Source organism: Eretmochelys imbricata, chromosome 6 (assembly GCF_965152235.1).
Source record: "Eretmochelys imbricata isolate rEreImb1 chromosome 6, rEreImb1.hap1, whole genome shotgun sequence".
Classification (NCBI taxonomy): Eukaryota; Metazoa; Chordata; order Testudines; family Cheloniidae; genus Eretmochelys; species Eretmochelys imbricata.
The window spans coordinates 127,021,595-127,033,785 of record NC_135577.1 but is presented as its reverse complement, the minus strand read 5'-3'; the positions used below and the strand labels follow the sequence as shown (position 1 = coordinate 127,033,785).

Sequence of the window (12,191 nt, the reverse complement as noted above, 5' to 3'; positions counted from 1 at the left end):
CTTTTGTTCCAGGCCACACATTACAGTACATTTATCAACCCACACAGACTGGGAGCAGTCTGAAAAGTAGGCTGCAAGGCTATACCTATTGAATCACTGGGGATGGGCCTGTCCACACCTAAAGGCCCCTCCCCTTAGACTAAGGAGAGGAGCCATCGGGACCCAGGCGTTAAGTGATTACAGGGGACAACTAATGAAACAAACAGGGACAGGCATGAGGATCACAGGTCCAAAATCTAGGATCCAGAGGAGGACACTGAGCAGAATATCCCAGACAGCGCCCACTTCGGGAGCCAGTGGACATGGCCTAGAGCACTGGAGACTTGATTTCAGGAGGGATTGGAAATAGGCCCCACAGTCACAGAGCACGCCATGCCCCCTCAAGCTTCCTCCTCCTGGTATGGTTAATGGCCATCTTGGTCAGCACCAGGAGGAGGCTGACATGGAGATCTCGCGACTTAGTGGGGTTATGGATGGGGTGTGTGTAAATAAGGAGATACAGGGAAAAGTGCAGTCAGAACTTAAGGAAGAGTTCCTGGAGGAGCCGGAAAAGGGGCTGAAACCTGGTGCACTCGATGTAAATGTGCTCCAGGGTTTCCCTCTCTTTGCAGAAAGAGCAGGTGTCAGGGGAGATGGTGAACTGCTCCAGGTACGCGCCCATGCTCATGGCTCTGTGATGGAGCAGCCAACTAATATTCCAGTTGAGTCTCAAGAATGGCTCCTGTAGAACAAAACGGCCAGGAGATCTAAAAGACTCCGTACTCGATAACAATGTAATGTTGGGTTTTGTGCCACCTCCTCCGAGCAGTTCCCATTCCTCCACCATATCAAACATCACCAGCAACAGTCTTAATACGCCACCAGACAGAAGTGGCTGTACTCTGAAAAGTGATACTACAAAATGGCATCACCTTGAGGTCTATGTTTACTGTCCCGCACCGACTTCCAGACCAAATTCGCTCAGTTTGGAAGTAAAGATCGGTTTCACCGTCAGCCTTTCAAACTCAGCCTGGGATGTGAAAGTCATGACGAGCTGTTTCCTTCTTGCCCATCACCAGTAATGATGATTACTGCATGCCTAATTATGTACTCTGTTACACATGCACTATTCCATGGTCTTCAGAGTCCCAGCCCCAGAGACCTGTGCAACCCTCCCTTTGCTTTCAATGGATGCGGTACTTTTAATTGAAAAGTCTGAAAGCAACCCCGCAAGTGGGAGAAAACGAGCACTTGAGGAATGGGCTTTCCCCAGAAGGCACTGATGTTTTGATTGGAATACGCAACCGATCTTATCTACATGACAAGCAGGGTGCACATCACATCTTGCATGGGGCATTAAAGAGCTAATGTCAACTGCAACCCCTTTTAGTTGTTTGTAATTGGGGTGGGGAGGAGTCGTCTCTTAGCTCTTCTCACGTCCAAAATTTCAAGCCTCCCAAATAGGAACCTTCTATACTTGGCAGTGAATTTCCCAGCACCGCTTACATAAAGTGATCAAAATTGAAAAGAGGGGAAGTTGTGCTATTTTTAGCATTACTCATTCAATGTCCGGAATTTGATCATATTAAATAGAGAATCAAATTAACCAGGGATTCAATTAAGGGAATGCTTCGTTTTGCTATGTTTGTTAACTTTCGTATTTAAAAGTCCCACCAGGCTTTTTAGCCACTTGTAATGCACCGAGGCAGTGGTGAAGGCAATAGCTTTTTAAAATGGTATCTGAAGGGAGCTCTGGTACAAAATAAATACAAGACTGCAACAGCAATAAAGACCGGAAAAGCCATTCAACCATTGAACAAATACATAGGGCTCTAAGAAAGTTATAGGGGCTTTATAACCCCCTCTCCCCCGTGTCATCTTGGATATTATTCCTTCAGATATGGATGCCATCTTCAAGCTTGTTAGAGGGAAAATATTCTGCAACTTAGCTATGCAATGAATTATAAAATACACAGGACAGGGAACGCTTTGATTTTCCCAGACTTACACGCCATCCATATATATTGCAGCTCTAGGGAACAAAATCTGTGCGCACGTTTGAACAAGATTTGCTGCAGCTGGGAGCTCACACATGAAAGTTGTGTGATGAAGGGCGCAGAGAGACTGATTAAGAGCCCAGAGAACAAAAGCAAACCTTATCACTGCTATTAAAGCTGGACTAACACCGAGCAATCTCTACCCCACAGCTTTCTCGGAAATGCTCTCTCTGAAATGCTAACATTTCTGGCTGCTTACTAGCCCATTTATTTTCTCCTGCCCTACTCCACAGCCCCCACCAAAAATGCTCTTGCCATGGTGCAGTCTTATTTCTCAAAGGCAGAAACACACCTTTGGGAAGGCCTGTATCTAGAAAGGTTTCAGGGAAGGTGAGAAATAGCTTGGTAACAATGCAGCTATTGCTAGATCTACTCCCCGACTCCTTAAATCCCAGCAGAATCCAGTTTCGTAAGGCTGGAAACCTCTAATAGCATTGTGTGCTTCACAGCTATTGTAACAAAAATTATTTTAAAATAGCTTCTGTGTAGAGGTGCGAGCATGTTTTAAGCTGCGCTTGCATTCTGAAAGCAGTCTGACAGGCACACCAAGAACCAGAGCATAGGGGAGACAACATAGAAATTGTTACTAGCATCTGTTTTGGTTTTTCTAAATGCTCTTGCACAAGCCCTGTAAGCAAACAAAAGGCTTTTGAAGACACAGGAGAACTACCTCTGAAAACAGATCTTGACACTGGTGCTGTTTGTGAAAAGGACAGTGAGACTGTGCTTGGAATGGAAAGGCCTGACTTTCTAACATGGATTATGCCTAAACCCAGCTGGCCAATGAGTCTAAGTGAAATGGACATTTCCATCTCCAGACTGCAAGGGAAAATGATGTTCCACAAACTTTACTTAAGGGCAGGGACAGACCAATGTGTCTTTCTATCCCAATTCCTTATCCCTAAGCAGTAAGGAATGAGTGAGAGATGATATGCCATGATCTGTGCACCTTAGCTGCATTGCTGGGCAACACACTGCTCAGAACAAAGCCTCATTGTTGTGAGGCGATTTTGTAATACCCCCCATTCCTTCCTTGCATTTAATTATCCTGAAGTGGAATTGTCTCAGCCAATCAAAACCCAGGGAATGCTGGAGAAGTACTGACCCATAACTGTACATTTCTCATTTATAGGATTCCTGGCACTCCAATTGTCTTAGGCTTCTGATTTGCATAATCACTGGTGCACCGTTATTTCTACACCGTACAGTGCTCCTCTAAATCCCTGAATTCAGTCTGGCTACTACCCTCTGAACACCACATCTATGTACCTACAAACATGTCCACTACATTTCCCCCCTCCGCCTAACCCCATATAGTATGCAATTAAGAGTCCCTCTTAGGGTACATCTACACTGCAAAGTGGCAGCCTGCAGCAGCAGGTGTCAGCGCCCAGGGCTACTGACTCAGCCCCCAGGGCTTGTGCTACAGCACTAAAAAAGGCCGCGTAGACACTGCGGCTTGGCCTCTGAAGGCCACCCACCTCCCGAAGCTGCAGAGCTCAAACTCCAGCCGAAGCCACAACATCTGCCCAGCTGTTCTGAGCACCATATAGGTATCTTTAGTGGTGGAGTGGGCGCAGTCTACCTCAAAGTGAGAGGAAGAGGCGCATGCAGAAGGGAAATGGAGGGGTTAGAGGAGACCAAGGTTAAACTGGGTGGGATCAGAAGCTGAGGTGGCCATGTTTGTTGTGGCTATCCACAGACAGATGGGCAGTCCGATCTTAGCATGAAGGCGAGAGAACACTTCAATAATAAAAAAAAACAACAGACTCAACATGAAGGTGCTTCATGGTTAGGAAGTACTAAAAGTCACTGTGGTTCCAGAGTACAGTTATTTAGCCAAGAAGAGAGTTCTCCTGCAAACAGGAAGCTTCCCCAGCTACTGTGAAAGTCCTCAAGGAACACTGTGAAAGTCCTCAAGTTTCACCCCATCCCCCAAGGCATTATTTCTCAGAAGAGGGCATAAAAAGCAGTTCTACAAACAAACAACTATGCAGTTGCCCTACTCCACAGCCAACTGTTCGTCATTTCAAAATTATGAGCATTCAAATTATAGCAGCTGGAGTGGGAGCTATTTTTAGTATAGCAATATTTATGTAATTCAAAGTGAGGAAAATTTTCCGTATACTTTTGCTGGCAAAATGCTGAAGAAAGTGACTATCACATCCAGAGAAAAGCATTGTTTTGGCGCTGGTTTTTAACTGAGTTAACGTATGTTCCTTAGTTCCAGCTTAAGTTATGAAGGCCACTACCGCCAGGACAGACTTCTTGGGCCCATGTTGTGTGTAGCACACAATAAAATAGCACAGAAACTTTAAAATCAATGTGATATGCTCATGAAGGTACACATGAGGTTGTGCTTGATGCAGATGTAAAGGAGCTGTTAGGTAAAGGAATACTAGATGGTATTTAGGTGCTGGATATTAAAAGAAGTTTGTTAGCACGATGTGGACTCGTCTGTGTTTTTGGAAAGACCGATCATATTAAAAGATCTTCCTGACCTCTGGTATTCCAGTGTGTGAACAGTGACACAGGTCAAGTCATTGCTTTCCACGGAACCTCCGCCTATCATCTTGCCAAGAAGATGCTGAATGAAGACCAAATGAAGGTTGGTGGGGGATGCACTGACTTTCAATGAAATTTAGGTGCCGACCGCACTTTAGAAAAATCTTACCTAGTGCCTAACCTTCTACCCCTAGCTTGCAATTCATTATAGGATAAAACTTGACAGGCAGACTGATCTTTATGGTAGCACATGCCTAGATTAAGTCCAGAAGGGACCATTATGATAATCTAGTCAGCCCTGCAGTATAATGCAGGCAGGCATCACTGTGTGGAATCTTTAGCATCTAGCCCAGCAGCTTGGGATTGAAATAACATATAGTTTAAAGTGAGACATCCACTGTTGACGTAAGAACTACGAGTGATGGAGAATCCACCACATCTCCTGGTTATCTGTTTCAGTGAGTAAAGGCCTCCATAGTTCAAGCGTCAATCTTTATTTTCTACCTCCTGGAACCAGAGTACTTCAAAACTACACTCTAGTCTCAGACCCTTGGAGTACAGAGAAGAGATGAGATTGAATCAGTCCTTCCAACCCTTGTGGCAAATTTTCCCCTATTATTAAGCACAGTCTTCGCTTTCCTAGCCCAAGCATCAAAAGCCAGCTACCACACAAAAGGGGTTTAAAAGGAGGGATGCCACTACCCTGAAAGCCAGTCATTTCAAGAGGAAATTAATTTCTTTGCTGCTTAAGATTCTTTAAAAAGAGACCAAATACTCCTAGTCATTGCAAACAAAGTCAGACAGCCTACCACCGTGCAAATCACATTAGAGAGATAGAATCTAGTAAATCCTAATCCCCAGAGATACCAGGCATCGTCTAAACTCCTCTTAGGCCCTATTTCACACTTCAGTCTTAGCAATGTGCAGCCACAAAACAGCAAGCTACTGAAGCCTGCTGAAGCCGTTTGTCTGGCAGAGCAGAGGTTGCTGAGTTTTAAAGAAACATGGCCCTTTTTCTAGGAGGCGAGAGATCCCTCCTATAAACGAATCATCGCCTGTTTGAAGGCCCCAGTAGTAAAAGCGGATTGCATGGGCACTCTCAGGCCCACATGGATGGCGCCCCACTGTGGAAAGTTTCCCATGTGAATCAGCTTGCAGAACTGGGGAGCAAGCAAAGCCAGGGAACAGGAACAGACCAAACAAGTCCAGCAGAGAGAGTCCCACGATGGCTAGGAACATTCACAGTGCTTGCAAATTATTCCCAATATGCCTTTTGGGGGGCAGCATTAGGTGATCAGTTCTGTTCTCTCCAATGTGTGTGTGTCATGAGCGAATGCAGCAGCCAACTGCGTGTGAGTACTGCAATAAGCGGCTCTTTAATTTTAGGGCATTCTTTTAATCTTTAACTCCATCCTGATAATCCACTCCTAACCAGGCTTCTAAAACACAGAACCCTACTTCTTATTTGCTGCTACAGAAAAAAGCCTGATTAATTTTACACACACGTGACTGATTTTAGATATAGATATATATATATATATATTTTTTTTTTAAATCTGCTTTATTATCCATGAACCATTTCCCCTGCAATTCTATACGGAAAAACAGGTGCATTCTGCTTGGTTAAACATGAAACAATAAGTGACTCCAAGTTAACTGACAAGCACTGAAGTTATTAGGGATCTGTGCTCAAATGGCTCATTGCAGGACGGGAGCCCAAGTCTGAACACCCAGGGCAAAGACAGGTTGAAGAGGCCAAATGTATACGAAGCACAGTTACTGGTTTTCTGCCAGAGATTTTCTCACACACACACACCCCACTCTTTTGAGGTGGCTGAAATCTCTCAACAACAATCGCTTGCTCCATGGCGGCCCGTGGGTTGACAGAGAGTAGCCACTGGAGGCCAGACACCAAGGATCCTTTAACTCTCCACTCTCTGCCTTTTTCTCTCTCTTCAACAGCCAACATCATCCTCCTGCTTTCTAGCAGGAGTTAATACAGCATTTCTTCAGGCCAGAGCGTTGGACAAGCAGCCACTTCCAAGCCAGGTGGGAATTCTGGATGGCAACTGTTGCACTTAGTCTGAGATGCTGATGCTCCAGTACAGAAGCCAGCTGGGTCTTTCCTGGTAACATCAGCCACTACTCCCAGGGGTTAAATACAGACTGCAAACAGGACAGGGAGCGCTCCCCGAATCAGCCTCGGAGGAAGGGGAAGTATGGGGAGCCCCCCCTCTACTTTCAACAGAGCAGGGGGAGCTGCTTACTTGGATCTCTGGCTACCCCCAGCCTTTACATCTGCTTAATAATGGAACAGAGTGGGTCTCTTTCCTGAGAGATGTGCTTCCAGCCGATTCACAATCCAGCGTCCTTTCCAGGAACGCCGCCATGCCCGAGAGGAAAAACCCCCAAAGTGCACATTTCACCAGACCTGCTGCTGTGAAGCAGAAGAGCTGCGACCTCCCTCTCTAAGCCATCCACTGGCCAAGTCCCCAGCCAGCTCCCTCTGCAGGAAGTGCTTATGCAGCAAGTGGCCATTCTTGTTCCTTTCTCTTCCGACATTGCAGTCTGGCTTGTCCCCTTTGAACGCATTGTTACCCAGGAGAGAGCTCTGATCCAGCGCCGTCGCTTCTATGAAGTCAACAGGAACCCAGGACGTGATGTGTCCCGTAAGGCAGAACCCACCGAAGGGAGAATGGCTGCATCTGAACGAAAGCAACTGACGAGACATTCAGGCACATCAGAACGAAGCCCTTGGAGTTTCATTATGTGAGATTCCTGCTGGATCAAAGGAAGCTCGCTGGCATGGCAGGAGCCCATTAGAGAACAGCCTTCTCATCCTCGGCTGTACGCATGCAGGGCACGCTTCAAGGCAGAAGCCCCCTGCTGCCACTCCTGCCATCTGCCCCTTCCCAGTGAAACACACACAGCCTCGCAGCATCACTAATTCCATTATTCCAGCAAGCACACAGGCCGTCTTACTACCTGCCTTTCCTGGGGAAACTCAACCCCCTCCGCTACCGCCAGCAGTCTCCGAATCAGCAAACTCACCCACGGGCTTCAACCCAAGTGTCCAGACCAAGTGCTCCCTCTGTTACTCAAGATCAACACGTTTAGCTTCCTTGACCCCGCGCTTTTCTCCAAGAGAAAAACCTGCACAAAATCCTGTCCCAAATGCTGGGAGTGCTCCCCAAACATCTCTTCCTCACCCCCTTGGTTATCTTCTAGCAGAAATCAATAGCCAGGAAGCGAACATGGGTCACAGCAACAGGCTGGATTCTTCTATTCTCCCTACTTCTCACATTGTTTCAGCATCATGCAGGTTTCTCAAGGAAAATACCGAGATGGGCTGACTGGCTCCTTTGCTGCCTGCCAAACTGAAGGCTCAGTGTGAGCACACAAGCGTTCCCACACCCACAAGCTTGATTCCTCCTCTGCCCGCAACAGCTGTCGCAATAGGCTATGCTTTATGCGTCAACTGGAGTGAATCATTCCTTCCTGAGCAGAGACCAGCTTCGAGTTCGAGACTGAAGTTCCCTGAAGCCCATTTCTGAACCAATCCCGCACCCCAATTTGAAATATGCCCTGATGTAGAGCAGTGTTAGCTTACCAGGCGTACGGACAGAGGCTTTCACAAAAGAACAAGTGCAGTAACACACACATATGGAAGAATCACGGCCTGAAAAACCTATGAATTTTTTTTTTTATATCTCATTATTTCTGGGGGCTTGATGGGCGATTTTTGAAAGCTTGGGGCGGACGGTGCTCAAATTATGACATTTGATGAAAATTTGAAACCAACAGCATATACTAGACGAGAGAGGAGTTTTGCTCTAAATTTTAAGAAAAAGTGAACACCTCTACATTTTGCCAGCTTGTCAAAATGCATTAAATATACATTCCTTCCAGGCCTATAGGACTCCTTAGCTGACACATGATATTCAAAATCTAGATGACAAATAATTACTCTAATTACGTTGTGTCAATTTCAATGGAATACACAGGCCCAGAGAGTTAAAGGTGTTAACGTGACTCTGTCACTGTACTACAAGTAAGTGTGGTTCAGGGTTTCCAGTACAGAGACCTCGGCCTGCTTAGTACCATGGCAGATGCACTAGAAAATTCATGCCGAAGTTTGGGAGTTTATTGATCAAGTTACACAAGGAAAAAAGATATTCTGGAATTGGAAGTGAGTGTTTATGCATAATGATCATAATCAGAATTCCTTTTTCAGGGGGAGGACGTCCGTTGCATTTTGTCATGCACCTCTTTTTGCTGGGGAAGAAAGAACTGAGCTGCAGAATTGACCCTGAATTATAAAGGAGTCAGTTTCCCCGCCTTTGACAAGATCAACACAAGAGGGAGAAGAGACAGGGTAGTAAAAGTGTGGGGTGAGGTGGCCAGGGGGGAATACAGCTTTTGTTGATGTTCTCAGCATAGAAGGCAGCTAGTTAGTCATAGATGGATGCTATGGACTGGCAGGTCGACTGCGACAGCTGTTCCTCTGAACTCTGGGACGTGACCTAGCCTCTCCTTTATGGATCTCTCTCATGCTGGGCAGAGCAGGACGGACTCTCTCATCTTGTTGTGTTCTGGCCGTGTGGTACAGCTGGTTTTGGGATCAGGTGAAAAGCCAAGAGAAGTAGAACAGGAGGAAGATAATGGAAAGCAACACACGAGAGGGTGGTAAACAGCAGGCTCTTGCATGTATCAGGGTGAGTCCTCACTGGAGCAGCAGCGATGATCAGGCATCCCCACTGGTGCCCGGAGGTCTGACTGTCTCAGTGATATGATGGTCCTTGAGGCTCACAAAGAAGAGTCCCTGGAGCGAAGGGAATGCTGGCCGGCCCTCCCCACACCTCCAGGAATCCCTCAGCCAGTTCCCCACCCCCTACCCTTTTTAAGGGACACAAAAAAGGGTGATAGGCAGAACAGCCTATCCTCTCATTATCCGGCTCACCAGTCAGACCTGATTTCCAACACTCCAATTTTAGTCCACAGATTTCCAGTCCCACTCTTCTTGTTCACCAGACATGGTCTCACCAGTCCTTGAGTTGCATCAGTAGGCCTTTTTGTTTGGGCTTACCGAGTGGTCTGTCTCCTTTAGGTACCTTTCCCCACCAACATTTGTTAGAGGCGACTGGAATGTTTTATAAGCTTCCCTTTACCTTCCCACAGGTGAGCTCACAAGTGGGGTAGCCTTCCCAGGCCCAAGTTACCCTCTTCTATTGGAGTTCCATGGCAGGGCGTTCATATTCCAACTGCTTCGGTTTGGTTATCGTTTTCACTGGGATAACCCAAAATTCAGCCCTTCCTATAACCATTATTTTGAAAAAATAAGTCCCTGAGCATCTTCACTGGATGATTCACTACTGAACACAGAACACCAAATTAGTCTTGGTTCATCGGCATGCACAGGGCATGGTCTGCGGTGCTCTGCATGCCAGCTCCATGCCGATGAGCTGGAAGGGAATTAAACAAATAACCTCGTCCCCTTACAAGAGACCAGCTATCCTCCCAGCCCCCTGGCTCACAGAGGGGACTGATTGATTTGCATCATGAAATTATGTGAACCATACAGCTTGTTGGTGCAGTTTCAAGATCTGCCACCTTTGGCAGCATCCCTTTAAACAATTTCAAGAGCTCAAAGAATGAGATGAAAACCAATCAGCTTCTAGACCAATGTTTCAAGGGAAAAGTTACAATTTTTGTTGCGTGGTGCCTTGCTATCAGGCATGGGATTCTCCACATTCACTGTACAAACACATCTGCCAAGAACAGTTTTCCACTCAGTTCTTTGGAAGGTTTTGTTTTTTGGGGTGTGTGTGGAGGGGTTTGTTTGTCTGACCAAACCACACAATTCTCTACAGAGGTATAAAATTTCACTTCACTATCGATCCCTCTAGATAAGAGAGGGCGATCAGAAATTTAAGATCTAGGAGAAGAATCCAGCATTTTTACTGGACTTAAAGTTATCCCCTTGTTAAGCCATCTCTTATTTCCTGGATTTCATGCTGTCCTCCGCTCAGAAGCACAGAAGGGAAAGGATTACATGATTTACATACAGATGTGACATAACAAAGGGAGATGCTAACCACAGATTCTAAAGGCCCAATTTTCAGTTGTTCAGCACCAGAACTCCAGCTGAAGTCAAGGGGGAGCTGCAGGTGGTCAGCACCTCTGAAAAAAAATCACCATTTAGATCTTCCTCTATGATAGACAGAGCTGGGAGAGCTCCCCAGATTATGTTTAGCATTCTACAGATCGCACGCCTAATCCTAGAAAGGTCTGGACATTGACAATAGTAAGTTCTTCTGAGCCACACAACTTTCTGGGGAAGGATGTTATTTTCTGGGGAGGATGAAGAATGCATAAACCTAGCACTAGTCCATAATCCTTTCCTACTTAGCCAAGAGCTTGAAATGACAGGTTGAAACAAAGAAAGGAGAAACAGGAGAGGAATGGTTAACAGACCCAAAGGCAGTGAGAGGCCTGAAGCATTACATCTCTGTCTTGTCAGCCCCAATGAGCTTCATTAGTGAGGGCTTTTACTTAGCTTGTCCAGAAATCTTTGTGCCAAATGACTGACCTGGAGCTTGGGTGAGAAAAACAGAGATGATTCAAACAAACACTTCCATCACAGAAAGGAATTCTCCCAAGTCACCCTTAGAACGGGGTAGAAGAGAACTCTTTTTTAAAAAACTGGAATATATTCTTTGCATTTCCTGCTGTTGTCATGCTTGTATCTTGGACAGCTGTTGTAGTAAATAGGATTTTTTTTCCTGTAGCATGCTTAGCATTTCTTTTGCTCTATGCGAGATTTCAGGGCATACTGGACCTTCAGCTATGTTTCAATGCAATATTTTTGGAACTCATAGCTCCTGGAAAAGCAGCCCAGTTGTTTTCCCTCAGGAAGACCAATTATTTTGATGGCTTTAAGTCCAATTTGTTTCCCTAATATCTTCAGTTTGTTTGGCATGTTATTTGCTTTAATGAAGGCTACAGAGAGACTTCAGCTCTCAAGTCCCTTCTTAAATGTTCTGTCAGCACTCTGTCCCACTAACTTGGCCTCTGTGTCAATAAATTGGTCATCTAGGGGCCTGAGTTGTCAAACTTAGTAACCAGAGATGCAGTAGCAGCCTGGACACCTCATGTGTGCTTCGGTTTCAGACAGAATTCCCTTGAGAGTCACTGGGCCCCAGCACTCTCCCAGCTGCACAGCTCCCAAAGATGGCTGCTCTGGATTTCTCCTGCTGCATTTCAGCCTTTAGAAGCGCTATCCTGGCCTGTCTCATTGTTGAGGTTGTGCATTATCCCTTACAAAAGCTCCGCAAACAAGCTTAACCTGAAATGGGCAGATGTTTAGTTTACTAGGGAACTAATACCCCCTTACACAGGGATACGTGTCTTCTCTCACAGCCTGCTGGTTCTTCACCAGAGGGTCCAAACTTCCCAGCTAACCAAGTGGGATCCCGGATTTTCTCATCTTCTATTGCCAGTTACCATTTTCCACCTCATCTCCCTCCCACCTGCCACTAGACTGGGGCACTAACTTTACGGTAAAGGAGGAATAAGTCTTCACCGGGCCTGTGATGCTGCTCTTGAGCCAGCCACTAGGAGTTAAGAGTGCATAGTCCATTCCAGGACGGA

General features: G+C 46.0%; 1 protein-coding gene across 2 annotated transcripts in view; it reads right to left on the bottom strand.

Annotated features, from left to right (window-relative positions):
* Positions 1 to 12,191, bottom strand: part of NIN (ninein) — a 90,495-nt gene that overhangs the window by 64,510 nt on the left and 13,794 nt on the right. The window lies entirely within an intron of this gene.